This window comes from Cyprinodon tularosa, unplaced genomic scaffold (assembly GCF_016077235.1).
Source record: "Cyprinodon tularosa strain WSP-4 unplaced genomic scaffold, ASM1607723v1 ctg1, whole genome shotgun sequence".
NCBI classification, from domain to species: Eukaryota; Metazoa; Chordata; class Actinopteri; order Cyprinodontiformes; family Cyprinodontidae; genus Cyprinodon; species Cyprinodon tularosa.
The window spans coordinates 2,682,782-2,699,296 of record NW_024037781.1 but is presented as its reverse complement, the minus strand read 5'-3'; the positions used below and the strand labels follow the sequence as shown (position 1 = coordinate 2,699,296).

The window sequence follows — 16,515 nt, the reverse complement described above, 5'->3', positions numbered from 1 at the left end:
AACATTGATTAAATCACGAACTTCTATAAAAATAGCTTAATTATACTTTGTTCCTGAATGAGGTAAAATCACTAATGACCATTTACGATTGTTCAAGGAAATTATTGTTTTCTTTTATGCCTAATTAAAATTCAGAATCCATACTAGAGTGTGTCATCTAAAAAGTTAGCTATAAGATATAGGAGTGTAGGGAACAGCTCTGAGAGTAGACAGAATCATCAGCGCAGTAGTTTCATTGATGATACTGCTATTGATTTTGAGGGGGGAAAAAACAAGACATTGTGAAGATGGAGGTTAATTAATCCTAATACATTTCCACCTCTACTTGCAGTGCCATGTTTGTTGTTTCCTACAGCTTTTTGCAGACTAATATATGTCAGGGATTTCTATTTCTTATCTGTTCTTGATTTCTTTTCTTCAAGCTGTCTGGGATGACTTTCTATAATTGATGGATTCATGGACTTTTCCATTTATCAGAAGATCCTCAAGAATCTTATCTAGTCATCCGTTTCTGACCTGAAGCTCAAGCATATTGGGTAATAAGCAGGTCTATAACGTCAAACTCTGACTGACTGAAAACAATAAAACTGAGGTTTTAGGGCATCTTATTAAAACTACAGACCTTAATCTGCTTCAAGAAGCTGTGGTATGTCCTTGAAAATCCCTCAGTTTGTCTAAATTTGTGGGCCAGCATTTCTCCACAGTGATGTCGATGAGTTTTTGCCAGATTTTGAACACTTAATGACCTGAACCAATACTAGCAAATCAAGTTTTTAGGTTTAGGTGGAAGTTAATTTTCTTAGAGTAAAATATATTTTAAAAAGTTCTCATATGGTTGATGACTTAAAGCAGCAGATCGTGCATTGTAATGTTGCAAATAGTGTTGGTTTTAATCGGGTATGCATGCAGAAAATAAATACCCTTCTTGGCACAAATTTAAGTCAGCATAGACTTGCATGAGATTTTGTTCTATTGCTCCAATTCTAGTTACCATTGGTCTGGTTTGGTCTACACCAAAGTAGCTCTAAAAATCTTATTTTTGCAACAATCAAGTTTACTTTATTTCTCTTCACTGAAGCATACATCTTCCTATTTCTAGAGGCATAATGTGTCATATTTCCTTCTAAATGTTGTTTTGTTGCATGTTTTTGTAGTTCTAAAAAGTCCTCTTAACCTATTTCTGTTCTGCTCTGACACTGATAGATAAAAGATAATAAAAAAAAAAAAAAACACTGCCACAGCTGTAATTTGTGGAAAAACTCTGGCAGGCATTTGGTATGAAAGGGGAAAATTGCTTAAGAACAGAAAGGTAAAGTAAAAATCTTAAGTCATTGAGTTCTCACCTGAAAAACATGATGGTTCTGCACAATCAAGTCCAGTGGTTTCCTCACTGGTCTTTTTAAACTTAAACCAACCCTTAGTTTCTAGTGGTCCATTCTCTTAAAAGCCAAGCTCAGTGAAAAAAATCATTTCTAAATTTTGGTACGATGTATTTCAAAAACAGAAGCAACCTTAGTGTTTCTCAACTTTGCTTTTGTGAAACATCTTTTTCTCTACTTAATATTCAAGAATATCCATCTTTGTCTGTGTCAATAAGCATCTTCACATTTTTTAACCATATCCTCAACAGAAGTCTTTAGTTGAACCAAAATGTACCATCATCACTGCTCTTCTAGACGTTTCATGTCTTTATAAACTGTAATGATGTATGATTGTTTTATGAACCTACTTCCCCAAAGGTTCCCTCTGTACCAGAAAAGTGATTTTTAAATACTTTATTCTGCTTTGACAAATGTAAAAAGATAGATTATGATCACCATACGATGTGGAAAAGAAGAATCTTACCAAATTTAGTCCTCTTTCTCCTGGAAATGGCCAGAAAGACAACTTTCTTTGATACATTTCATAGGATTTCAGTTTTTATTGGGGTGCATTCTCAAATTAGTTTCCCTAGCAGCACATCAAATTAAAGACTTCCATATCTAGCTCGCTGATCTAAACAAATGCATTACACAGCAGAGAACCAAGTATCAGATTTGTTTGCATTCATTTGAGGATGTACTTGCATTATTCCGCTCCTGTGACATCTCATTTGCATTAATAGCTGCAATTTCTTTTCACAAGTGTTCCCCCAACCCTAGTTATTCTTCCTTGGAATTGAATCCCAGTATTTGTTGTATTTTACTTTAATGCATGTAAATGAATATGAAAAAAAAAAAAACTTTTTTAAAACAGATCTCTTCTAGACTTAACTACCCCAGTGCTTTGATCACAAGTGCATGATATTTCACATATCATTCATGTCATGAAATGAAACAGCTTCTGCAAATTTTACATCTTCTGTAAGAAAATACTGATGATGTTAATTTTTATACCCTTTCATAAAAAAAAATAAATAAATAAATAAATAAATAAATAAAGACAATCTAGTCTGTCTTTTCCAGGATGCCCAAGATGCACTCTATAATTCCTAAAAAGACACAGACAGTAACTGTATCAGCCTTTGCCGTGTGGAGCATTTCTTGGCTTCATTGTGTTAGCTTTTGGCAGGGAAACTAGCCAGCGCTGCTTGTTTGTGTTCAGTGTATTAGATTTCCGCATTATGTGCCAAATGCATGTTTCTACTTATGGGGCCAGAGTATCCCATCAAGAGCCATATGACAATGCTTAGGATTATAGCACATTATTGAGATAATACATTTGGATTTAAATGTAATTACAGTTTAAACATTGCATTGGTGTCAAGAGAAATGGCTGTTTTATATTTCTAGTATGACCAGCAACGAATTCTTCTGATTTGTTTGAGGTCCTGTAAATACTTGCATCCTCTTTTTTATTTACTCTCATCCAGGAACTACTTATTTACATGCTCAGGTGTTTCTAACCATAATGGATAAATAATTCACACCCATTAGTTTATGATGATTTGGATGTTTTTGCAAGGATGCCTTAGTATGCTAGAACTAGGAATAAGGAATATTCCACTGTGGCCATTGAGGATGCATTCACATTGTTGATGAAAAATGTAAACCCTAATGATAAATTTGACGTTTTTTGGGCAAATTTTACACCCAAATCACTTTTTAGATAACTATTTTGAAACATGAGACAATTAATAGATTAGAGGATCCCCTGGAAACTCAAAGCTGAGATCATCCTTTATACCTTGAAATTCACGCACTTGGTTTTTAGATGGGCAAAAAAATGTGTAATATAGTTCTAGTGGATTCTTTTGGAGGCAGTTCTACTGTACTTTTTTTTTTAAAGAAAGGAAAGAACAAATAATTGTGTCCCTCTGATAGGTCTTCTGTTGTTAGTGAGCTATATGCCCAAACCCACTACTTCCTGAACTTAAGCTGGCTCCTTTGTTTCCTGTCTTTCATTACTGGACAGACTGATTAATCAAGGTGCGTCTGGCCAATCTCATCATAATGTATTTAGGAACTAAATATCTATGATGCCACACCAGTCCTTCCTGCAGGAAGCATATATCTATGAATCACACCTACGTCTCCAAGAGGAACCAACATCTATGATGTCTTGCCAACCCATGCTAGAGTAACTGAGGTTTGTGATGGGCTGACAGTCCATCTTTACAAGAAATCCATATCTATGATGTCACACCAGTACTTCCTGCAGGAACTACATATCTTTGATGTGACACAGTGCCTCCAAGAGAAACTAACATATGTGATGTCATGCCAGCCCCTGCAAGAGTAACTGGCATTTGTGATGTACTGACAGTCAAAACAAAAACATCATCCTGATAAACACATACAACTGGACAACATTACATCGGTTGACTCATCTAACTGGAGGGAGAAACACTCAAATTCTTCAACGTCCTTTTTTAGCTTCTCCATAACATCCACAGCATTCCCTTGCATCATTCTGTAACACTATTCCAGGATAACTGCACATCTTCTTTGGCAGCAATATTCTGTTTGTTGTTCTTAAAAGGACTAAAAAGTGCATCTGCTGCCCCTGTTAAGCTTCTCTTTTACAACTTCACCTTCTTTGAAAGCTGTTTTATGGTTAGTGAGAACATAGTTGACCAGGTACATTGCATTAGTTGCAATTGGCTCTTCACATCCACTATTGAGCCTTTTTCCTTTGGATACACTTTACATGCACAAGTGCACTCTCACAAACAACTACAGGTGCTTTGTTTCAGGTACTTAGAGATTCACTTCCATACGGAAAGCCCATATTCTTATCTTCAGCTACCACAGTATACATGTCAGATTAAATAATACTACTTATACTTCAGCGATAGTATCAAGGTGGTACTTTATTGTATCTCTTATACTATATCCATTGGTTGTGCTGTTCTTTTTACTTTGCAGGCGATGAAGCAGGCAGAAGAAATTTGATCATTGTCTCCCTTTTATCTCCTCTGTCTTTCATCTTTTCTCCTTTTTCCTGTTTTTCCTTTCCTGTTGTACTTTCCCATTGCAGTTTCTATATAATCTGTTATACTTCCTGCATGAATTATAGTAAAGCTATTTATATGCATAAATCAAGCGGAACACTATGGCGATAGCTGTACTGCTCCACTAGTGAAAGCAAAATCTGTTGGGCTCTTTTTGGCATCAAGACAATTATTCTTATTGCCACAGGACACTGTTAAAAATGAAAAAAATAATGGAAGACTGATTTACTCTAGTTGCACTAGGGATCACTTCTCAGCACCATTTCTCAGGTGCTTTAGTAATTTTTAATCATTTTTACTTTGAGTAGACCCAATAAGTGTTTACTACAGTGCTGTTTGTTGCACCAGTTCAAGAACAGTTTGGTCATATAAATACTTGTTGACCAATGCTGTATGTGATGCTAAACAAACAGAAAGCTGTTTTTTTCCCCTCCTGTGCTCAGCTTTATTTCTACAATTTTCTTCTTATTCATATAGTTTAGTCTTGCATGTAACTAGAAGCTTTTGTATACTTTTTTTTGCCACTGTCCCACCAGTGTTTCCCCACTCTAAAAAATTAATGTTTTATGTTCTATTCTATCAGCATTGCTTAAGGATATAAAAACGTTTAATGGCATGATCACTTTTTTTCAGATTGTGAAATGTTCCCCTGTGAAACAACTTTCATTACAGGCATTTATGGATTACTTTTTCTTTTTTTTATATAACTAAACGTATCTAACAGTCTGTTCAGTTTAAAGTAAAGAACAACTCACAAAATATTTTACTTATATCCCAGCGATGTATGAGATCATTTAGAGTCCATTACTTATGGTATTTCTAAGAGGTTTCTTCTCTGCATTCAATAAAAACACACCTTTTAAATGTTGGGTTTTTGTTAAATCTCAGTTTTAAATTATGAATCAGGTCTAAAGCTACTTTGAGCTACATTCTTATTCAATGACTGTGGTCCATTATGTCATCAAGACATAATGAAAGTATTTAAATCATTTTAGCCAGGAAAGTTCACCAATGTTTGCTGAATATGTGTACTTAATTTAATTAAAATAATCCTGTATACTCTGAATTCTTAGTGTTATCAAAAATACTTTATTCTAAACCTGTTTCTCTTCTCATTTGAAATATGTCAGTTTTTTTTTAATTAATCATTAGGTCAGGATCTACATAAGGAGGACTCTAGCTAATAATGTGTGCCCCCTTTGAATTTACAGCATAATTTTATTTTTAAATATACATGATATCCACCTTTGCTTTTATGGTTAAGAAAGCTGCTTTCTGTGTCCTGGTAAAAACCTCTCTATGCTCCATCTGCATTGATATGGAGGTGATGCCCTGCATCTTTCAGTCTTTTTGCAAGGGATATCAAGCTTCTGTCACAAGCTGGTGCCAACAATGGCTGCTTATTTCATAAGGCCATATAACCCGTTGTGGGACTTAGCACAGAGCTCATTAAGCTGCTGCTCCATTAGTTACTTTAATAGAGCTCCCAGGATGACATGTGACTTTTTACTCATGTATATTTTCCAAGCAAAGCAATAACTGTACTTTTATCAAATTAACTTGGGGCTTTCATGAGCAAAATTCCAATGATGTATTCCACCTGTCATGACTATCATTTTTTATGCTATTATTTGCCAGCAATATTTTTAAGAATGTTTCAACATTATTGTTTAGGACTATCCCTCCAATCCATCATATCAGACTCTGATAAATGGAGTCTTTTGCTAGGAAAGTCTGACCTTGTTTCCTCCCTCTTAAACTATTCCATCTCTTTGGATATTTAAAGTGTATTATGAGTTTTGGATTAAAGAGAACAAATATTTGTTTCATTGCTGATGAAAGTTTGCAGAAAATTCGGTTGTCATTAGTATAGGTGTAGACTTAGTGTATGACTGAAGGCACTTATGTTTCAGTTTCATAAGCTTAAAGGCCTTGCTAATGCTCAGACCTAAGAGACTCAAAGTACTGTAGAACATCCAGTACTAGAGTGCTAACATATATCACTTCAAGGATGCGTCACAAATGTTATCTTACCTTTGCTTTGTTTGTTTAGCAACTGTCAGATGAAAGAAGTAGTGTTACTCTGCCAAACCTGATGGTTATAGCAGCTATAGAATTGTGTTAGTGCACACCATCCTTTGTTGTGTCATGATCTTGGTGCTGATGGCTGGCTTAATTACTCATTTCATTCACCTGCCTAACTCTGCCCGGTTTCTCATCATGGCTCATCTGACCCACCTGTTCCTGCCTCTATTTAAGCCGCTTGCATCCACTCATCAGGGCCAGATTGGTCTTGTTTTCTCTAGCCAGTCGTGAGAGTGTTTTTTAGAGTACCTCTGTTTTTCTGATTTCCTGATCCTCACCTGTTTGTACCACTGAGCCTGCTTGTTCCCATCTGATCTCAGTGGTGAGGTTGTTTACAGCTTACCTGAGTTTTACTGATTACCTCATCCTGACCTGTTCTGCCTCTCAACCACTGAGCCTGCCCGTTCTTGTCTGAACCGCTTGCCTGAGCTGGCTTGGGACTCCGGGATCTCTGAGCCTGTCTGTTCCTGATCTTATCTGTTTGCCTGACCTGTCGTCGGACTTCTGCTTGTTCTTCGGTGCTGCAGCATCTGGGACAATCTGATCCTACCTTGTTCTCTGGGCATGGACTGAACTTGTAAACCAGAGTTTCCTGTGACAGATGCCCTAGCCACTGCAGCTGCTGAAGCACAGATCCGTCTTCACATAAATGAGTAATAGAGTAATAATAATTTTTGTGTAATACCACTGTCTGGACTTGATTACCGGGTCCTCTCTTCTCAGTCGTGACAAGTTGACCCAGGTAACGTATAACAAAGCCATAAAGCATATGTATTTTTTGTTCTAATTGAATAATTTCACGTTTTTCCATAAGGAAATACATTTTTAAAGTGTTCAAAATAATTGTGTGAACTGCATTGAGTTTAAGGTTTTGTACAAATCTTTTACAAACGAAACAGCCAGACTAAATTATATGGAGCTTAATTTCGGACCAATCACACCTCTGAAGCAACTGTAACACAGCAATGTTTTAATGATACTGTTGGGAGCTGGAGAAGTACCACCTTCCTCAAGCAGAGTCCGCCGTGGATCCTCCTGAGCCGAGTCTTCGACGCACCTGAGGCTCGTTCCATCATCAGAGGATCCACAGTATAAAAGATGTCTCCAGACCTTGCCTCAACGCCGCAGTGTTGAATCTAGTTGGTTAGCACCTGAGCCAAAGAACCTTCTGAGAATCTTTTATTGCCCTCTGAGTCCTGCTAGGATTCTAATCCTTTTGTGTCTCTGTTTCCAGGAAACCTGTTTTTCTCTGTGAGCTCTGGATGAGCTTAGACTGCCGAGCCTGCCCTCTGAGCCAAACCCGAAGACTCCTCTCTGGAATTCCCATGCAGCTCTGGATTAAGAGCTGGAAACCCAAAGCCAAGGTCTGCACCCTCTTTAGAAGTAAGACGCTGAAGCAGTTATCGGATTCTGCTGAAACAAACCTTCTCTGGACCCAACAGCTCCTCTAACTGAGCTCAAACCGGAATCCTCAAGGTATTAACCTGAACATCACAAACCCAAACCCAATTGCTCTCAAGGCTAACTGCTCTGTTATCTACACAGACTCCAGTGAACCAGTCCCCAGGCCTGAACCAGTTCCTGACTTAATTCCATGTGCTTGTGAACAATAAACTTTGTTAAATTTTTACTATTGTTTCCTTCTCCGTGGTGTTCTGCATTACTGGGTCTCATCAGTGAACCCATCATGACAGAACACTGCGGCCAAACACAAGGCCCAGCAGACCACCTTCGTCGTCTATTGGAGGAGCGGGAGGCTCAAATCCACGAACATGTTCAAGCTCTCAGTGAGTTAAACACCCATATTGAGTTACAAAACCAAGCAGTTCAAAACTATGCTAACCACTTGAACAGAGCTAACGCCACGTCGGCAGCGCAACCATTTCCGGGTCCAGTTCCGCCTCCGAGGTCACCGGCAGTGATGTCATCACCTGGTTTCCGCCCAAGTTTACCGGAGAAATTCTCTGGTAATATTAAGGACTGCAAGGGATTCTTGTTCCAATGCCGTTTAATTTTTCTAAACTCTCCTGGCAGTTTTTCCACAGATCATGTGAAAATAACCTTTATCTTGTCTCTATTGACTGGAAGAGCCCTGGTATGGGCTCAGGCAAGGTTTGCCTCTGACGAAAGCCTCAATTGTCAATACACCGATTTTATCTCTGAATTTTCTCAAGTATTCAACCAAGAAACTGATCAAACGATTGACTCTCGTGCTCTTTTTAACCTTAAACAGGGAAGTTCTTCTGTGGCGGAGTTTTCCATTAACTTCCGGGTAAAAGCTGCAGCTTCCGGTTGGAACCAAAGTGCTTTAAAGGGGGCTTATTTCATGGCTTTGAACGAAAACATTAAGGATAAACTCGCAACCCTCGACGAACCTGCAACGCTGGAGGAATTAATCCGCCTTACAATTAAGCTGGATAACAGGATCCGAGCTAGAAATAACTCCAAGTCTAGGATTCAGGGTTCTTTTGCCTCTGCCCCTGCTTCTAATGATGTGACTGTTTTTTCTGCTCCCACAGAAACCGAACCCATGCAGGTCGGACATACTAGGCTGACTCCTGAGGAAAGACAAAGACGTTTTTTGAGCAAACTGTGCATCTACTGTGGTGAGAGTGATCATTTCATCGCTTCATGCCCTGCTAAATCAAAAGACAGGGCCCGTCAGAGGTTCCGAGGAGTCTGACGGGCCAAGTTAACTCTGAAAAATCTCCTCGTCTGATGCTTCCTGCCACTTTATTCTTCTCAGATCAGAACCTCTCTTTTTCTGCCTTCATAGATTCAGGCTGTGAACGAAATTTAATTGACTCTAATCTTGTCCAGCAGCTTCAAATTGAAACCGTTCCTCTAACCCAGCCTCTTCGTGTCTCAGCTATCGATGGGAAGAAACTCCACCAGGTCACCCATCAAACCCAACCTCTCGAGCTACTTATCTCAGGTAATCATCGCGAAACCATAACATTTTTTGTTTTTCCCTCCGCATGTTCCCCTCTGGTGCTTGGCTTTGAATGGTTGGAGAAACATAATCCCCATATTAACTGGACTGATCGTCATGTGGAATCCTGGTCAACTCTTTGTCATGAAACATGCCTCCGTTCAGCAGCTCCCGCTGTGGGGTCCCCTAGAGGTGGGGGGGAGATGGACTCTCCTGACCTTACTTCTGTCCCTTCCGAGTACCATGATTTGGCTCCTGTCTTCAGTAAGGTCAGTGCTACGTCCCTTCCACCACACAGACCATGTGACTGTGCGATTGAGCTATTACCTGGAGCACCCCTTCCCAGCAGCAGACTTTATAACATTTCCAAACCTGAACGAGAAACCATGGAAAAATACATTAATGAGTCTTTAGCTGCCGGAATAATTCGCCCTTCTTCTTCTCCATTGGGTGCAGGGTTCTTTTTCGTTGGCAAGAAGGACGGTTCTCTAAGACCCTGTATAGATTACAGAGGCTTGAACCAAATAACCATTAAAAATAAGTACCCTCTCCCACTACTCGCTTCAGCTTTTGAACCCGTTCAAGGGGCAACTGTCTTTACCAAACTCGACTTGAGGAACGCTTATCACCTTCTCAGGATTCGAGTGGAAAACAGCCTTTAAAACTCCCTTGGGCCAGTTTGAATATTTGGTCATGCCTTTTGGTCTAACTAATGCCCCTGTATGTTTCCAAGCCCTGGTTAACGACGTTCTCAGAGACTTCCTGAATGTATTCGTGTTCGTTTACATTGATGACATACTCATTTATTCCAAGAACCATTCTGATCACAAGAAACATGTCCGCCTAGTGTTACAAAGACTACTGGAAAATAAACTTTTCGTCAAAGCCGAAAAATGCGAGTTTCATCAGTCTTCAGTCACCTTTTTGGGGTTTGTGCTCGAGGGTGGACAGATTAAACCTTCAGAAGAAAAGATAAAAGCAGTCTTGGATTGGCCAGTACCCGAAAATCGAAAGCAATTACAGAGATTCCTGGGTTTCGCCAATTTTTACCGGAGATTCATCAGAAATTACAGTTAAACAGCTCTTCCTCTAACTTCCCTAACATCAGTCAAAAGAACCTTCCAATGGACCCCCGAGGCGCAAGCTGCATTTGTTAAACTTAAAAGTTTGTTTTCCAGAGCTCCAGTGCTAATCCAACCCGATCTAGCTAAACAATTCATCCTTGAAGTTGATGCTTCCGACTCTGGAGTGGGTGCTGTATTATCACAAAGACTTGACTCAGATCAAAAGGTTCATCCATGTGCCTATTTTTCTCGTAGACTTTCCTCCGCAGAGCAAAACTACGACGTTGGAGACCGAGAACTCTTGGCCATAAAACTGGCATTGGAGGAATGGAGACACTGGTTGGAAGGAGCTGAGCACCCGATTCTTGCTTGGACTGATCACAAGAATCTAGCTTACATCCAATCAGCCAAACAAGCCAACCCTCGCCAATCAAGGTGGTCCCTATTTTTCTCTCGCTTCAACCTAATTATTTCTTACAGACCCGGATCCAAGAACTTCAAACCCGACTCTCTCTCTCGCCTTTACTCCGTTGATCATTCCGAGACGCCTGAACCTGTCCTACCCTCATCCTGCACTGTTGGAGTGGTTACATGGGAGATCACCGATCTTATAAACTCAGCCCTGGCTTCCAAACCTGACCCAGGTAACGGTCCTGCTAACCGAACATATGTCCCCTCTTCTGTTAGATCTCGCCTGATTCAGTGGATGCATGCTGCCAAATTCTCTGCTCATCCGGGGGTGAGCAGAACAGTGGCTTTAATCTCTAGACGTTTCTGGTGGCCTACTCTACATAAAGATGTCAAGGAGTATGTCTTGGCTTGTGCTACCTGCGCCAGAAACAAAGCCTCTCACCACCTTCAGGCCTACTGCATCCTCTTCCAGTCCCCTCGCGCCCTTGGTCCCATATCGCTATCGACTTCGTCACTGGTCTACCCATCTCCCGAGGTATGTCTACAATCTTCACCATTGTCGACCGATTTTCAAAGTCCTGTCATCTGATCCCTCTTAGAAAACTTCCAACGGCTTTCCAAACCGCCCAGCTTCTGATCAAACACGTCTTCCGATTACATGGAATCCCCCAGGAGATCCTTTCATATCGCGGACCTCAATTCATCTCCCAAGTCTGGAAGGCCTTTTGCTCTGCTCTCAATTGTAAGTCCTCGCTAACCTCTGGCTATCATCCACAATCAAACGGACAAACAGAACGAATGAATCAGCAGCTCGAGTCCACCCTTCGCTGTTTGACGTCAAGTAACCCCACCGACTGGAGTCAGTACATTACTTGGATCGAGTACGCCCACAGTTCTCTCAAATCAGCTTCCACCGGACAATCTCCATTTCAGGTCAGTCTTGGCTACCAACCACCTCTTTTCCCCGCAGACGAAAAAGAGATTTCAGTCCAGTCCGTCAACCAACACATCCGTCGATGCCAGCGCATCTGGAGAGAAACCATCACCACTCTCAATCGCTCCTCCGAGACAACCAAACGCTTTGCCGACTCTAGGAGACGTCCTGCCCCAGAATACTCAGTTGGACAGGAGGTATGGCTATCCACGCGGGACATTCCCCCTCAAGGGGGGAGCTTTCTCCCAGATACATTGGTCCATACAGGATTACCCAGGTCATCAACCCATCAGCCATATGTTTACAACTACCTCCGACTCTCCGCATCCATCCCACGTTCCACGTCTCTCAGGTTAAACCAGTCATCTCGAGTCCCTTGTGCCCACCATCCGACTCCCCTCCACCCGCCCTGGAAGTCGATCGACATCCTGCGTTCACCGTCCGCCGGATCGTGGACTCCCGTCGGCGAGGTCGCGGTTGGCAGTACCTCGTCGATTGGGAGGGCTACGGTCCGGAGGATCGCCAGTGGGTTCCTGGCTCCTACATCCTCGATCCTTCATTGATCGAGGAGTATGAGCGCTCTCTGCCATCGACATCTTCCGGACCGCCAAGAGGCGGTCGTTGAGGGGGGGTACTGTTGGGAGCTGGAGAAGTACCACCTTCCTCCAGCAGAGTCCGCCGTGGATCCTCCTGAGCCGAGCCTTCGACGCACCTGAGGCTCATTCCATCATCAGAGGATCCACAGTAAAGCTGTCTTCAGACCTTGCCTCGACGCTGCAGTGTTGAATCTAGTTGGTTAGCACCTGAGCCAAAGAACCTTCTCAGAATCTTTTATTGCCCTCTGAGTCCTCCTAGGATTCTAATCCTTTTGTGTCTCTGTTTCCAGGAAACCTGTTTTTCTCTGTGAGCTCTGGATGAGCTTAGACTGCCGAGCCTGCCCTCTGAGCCAAACCCGAAGACTCCTCTCTGGATTTCCCATGCAGCTCTGGATTAAGAGCTGGAAACCCAAAGCCAAGGTCTGCACCCTCTTTAGAAGTAAGACGCTGAAGCAGTTATCGGATTCTGCTGAAACAAACCTTCTCTGGACCCAACAGCTCCTCTCTCTGAGCTCAAACCGGAATCCTCAAGGTATTAACCTGAACATCACAAACCCAAACCCAATTGCTCTCAAGGCTAACTGCTCTGTTATCTACACAGACTCCAGTGAACCAGTCCCCAGGCCTGAACCAGTTCCTGACTTAATTCCATGTGCTTGTGAACAATAAACTTTGTTAAATTTTTACTATTGTTTCCGTCTCCGTGGTGTTCTGCATTACTGGGTCTCATCAGTGAACCCATCATGACAGATACCCTTTCTGATTTCCTAAGTGAGATGGATTTAACTCTTCTAGTTAATCTAAACCTAAACAGAGGACAGCTTTAGTGTCTTTTCTTTTTAAAAAGGCATTTGCTCTCTCGGGTTGACCTATTTCACAGACTAAAATATTACAAAAGCAGAGTGAGTCGCTTTGAGGTTTTACATCATATATCAAGTTATCTAATTAGTTTTAACCTGATTATGCTGATCCTGAATCTTTGAAATCAAGCTCTACCATCTCTTTACCAGACTTATTTGCTGTTATATCATATCACCATGGCCATATCACCATTGCCAGGCTACAAGTCTTTACAAGCAATGCCAATAATAATCTTTGGCCACCGTCTCTAACTAGGATATTCTTGTAGATACCAAACAGAAGTTGTTAGGTAGAAAGTCTACATTGCACTCTTTAGTTTTTGTGATAATAGGTGTAATAAAGGTTAGAGATCCAAAGCCTTACAGTGATGAACGTCCATAGAACAAAATGTAGGAAAGCTTCCAACAATCAGCATATTTTGAAATTATGAAAGAAATTGACTCTTTGTAATTTTTGGGTTTGCATCAAATTGTTAGTTATCCAAAAACAATACCACTTCTTAGACTGTATCATATATTTACAGATTGCCTGCAATACCGCTTTAGAGGTAACAACTTCTAAAATAAAATACTTATACTACTTTCCGACAACATTACCTTTGCAGGGTATTTGCAAACTGATCCATAGCTTGAAATCTGTTCATGTTGCAACCACAAACTACATTTCATTGGAATTCATGTTACAGAGCAGCAGAAAGTCACCCATGCTCCTCCATAACAGACAAAGTGCTGCGTTGCAAAACTTGTTTATGTGTTGATGGATTGTCTAAATGGACGCATGGATCTCTACCTCCTCCAGAATAACCATGGTTGCCTTAGCTACTTGTTGATAAATATTCTCTCACAAACCTTGAAGATATTGACCACTGTACTGTATATTTAAATTGTTATTTTGTTGTTGTTGTTGTTTCAGATATATGCTGTGCTTTTTATACTTTGTAAAAAGAAAAACCGGCTTATTTTCGTTTTGTCTGTCATTTGAAATCTGGTTATTGTTTAAACTAACGTTTCTGATCATAAGATGACAAAATGTAGAACAAATATATTGCTATGATTACTTCTGTGCGGGTGCTGGCTTTAAATCTCTTGCAATGGCCTGGGCCCATTTTACATGAGACCCATTTCAGACCCATCATGTCAGCCCACCCCTACCTCATTTATCTTTTTCTCACAGTCTGCTGTTGACCCTTAAAGTTGCACAATTTTCTTGATTTGAGTCTGGATAATCCTCCTAAGGGATTTGGTTGGTGATCAGTGCATGGTAGGTCACTAACATGAACACTCAGCTGGCTGTTTCATTTTACACATAAAATCACACGTCTCTCTCACTCTCTGTATCTCTTACCTATGCTTCATATCCATCCATCTTTTTATCCCTGCGCTCTTCCTGCTTATAACTTATAGAGGAGACAGGCTGCTTTCATAGAGTTGCAAGTTTAATTCAGCCTGCTGTAGGAGACATTTGTTATCCCACAAAGCTTATTCCATAAATGATATCAACTCTACTTTCATCAGTCTTGCATTTTTCAATGTATCTTCTCCAGAGATTCATTTTCCGGCAAACACTAAAATTCTCCTAGCGTAAGAGCGCCACTTTATCCTTCACAAAATTTCCTTTAATCTGTCTGTGCTGCAGAGACTGTTTCGATGTGTAACCAAATTTAATTACACATGCAGATGATGTGCTAACCCCATTGTGTTTAAGATTTGAACTTCCTTCCCTTTCTTTGCTTCATTTGAAAGACAAATAGCTTTTAGATAGAGCATAATCTTCCAATGACATCCCCAGTTTGTTTGCTGATCAGTGATAGAAAAAGGAGACATTCCCATTGAACCCTTACCAACTGGGGGAGCATTATGTGTAATGTAAACGTTGCATGAATAAACACAGCATGTGTCCTCTGTTTGCACATGTCGTGCTGAAGCATTAGTGTGAAGGCAACGCTGCAGAGCTGACTCACAGGCACATCTGTTTCTGCTGTATCAGTAGATGATGGCTTCTTTGTAAACATGTCATAAGTTAGTGTTTTCGTTTGCTGACACCACCAACTCTTCCCTCTAGACCAGCTCATTTGATATATTTGGCCTGATGTCAGACCCATAACAATATTTTATAGCATAGGCATAAGAATATGGTAGCAATAGCTCCTTAAATGGCTCTATATCCAAACACAGCTTAATGCAAAAAGCACCGACCAAGGATTACTTTTTTTTTTGGACTGAAGAAAAAGTTTAAACAGTGAGTGAACACACAGTATGGGTATAAAAATCACAACCCACAAGGTTTAAACTAGAGCACAGAAAATTGGGCAACCACTTCTGCAGTCACCAATCTGAATGACAGTTTAGTTATTAAAACAGAAACTCTAACTACAAGCTTTATGTTGTGGAAAACGTTATGTAGCTGTTAATAGATGCTCGTACTGTATATCTTGCTTTGCTCCTAGAAAAAAGGTTTTAAGAAATTGAAATTGGTGTCATATCATGTGCTTGGCATAACAAACACTGACTTCACCAACGCCTGGGAAAAGAACCTTTGTTATACATAATGTGCATTTTCTTCACTTATAAGAACACTTAATTCATTGAAATGTGAACTACTTCTTTTAAATTTCTATAACTTCATCATTTGTATTTAGTTCAATTCTGTTTTGTTTGTATTGCGGCAATTTTATCACAAAGGCAATTCAATCAGATTGTACTGACAGATTCGTTAAAGGTATTCTATCCAAGAAAATTGTATCAAGCCTTCTTCTGGTTTAACATGTAGTAACAGTAGACATTAATTTGTATTGCATGGTTGACTCTGCAGAAATCAGTCTGAATTCAAGCTGCGACTGGTTCTGCTGGGGTTTTCTTTAACATGAAGACAACCCCAGCAGAACCATAACCCCAGCAGAACCAGGCTCAGTCTAAGACACCTTCTGCCAAGGCTGACTGGGTTTTATGAAGACAGAAGCAGACACACAAAAGGAACATTGAAGAACCGATCCATAAAAGCTTTCCATGCTAGAAAAGCTAACGGTAAACTAGCTCTACAGGTGGCTCTGTCAAGGAAAGAAAAGTTATGCAGACGAACTCTTAGCTGGTTATGTCAAAAGGCTGATGGAGAGCAAATACACTTGGTCACAATCAATTCTGAGCCAATGAGTCTAGGGGAGAAATGGGACTAAACAATGAAAAACAGGCCAAGCTCTATCA

General features: G+C 40.5%; 1 protein-coding gene across 3 annotated transcripts in view; it reads left to right on the top strand.

Annotated features, from left to right (window-relative positions):
• Positions 1–16,515, top strand: part of LOC119784033 (FERM and PDZ domain-containing protein 4-like) — a 92,431-nt gene that overhangs the window by 25,351 nt on the left and 50,565 nt on the right. The window lies entirely within an intron of this gene.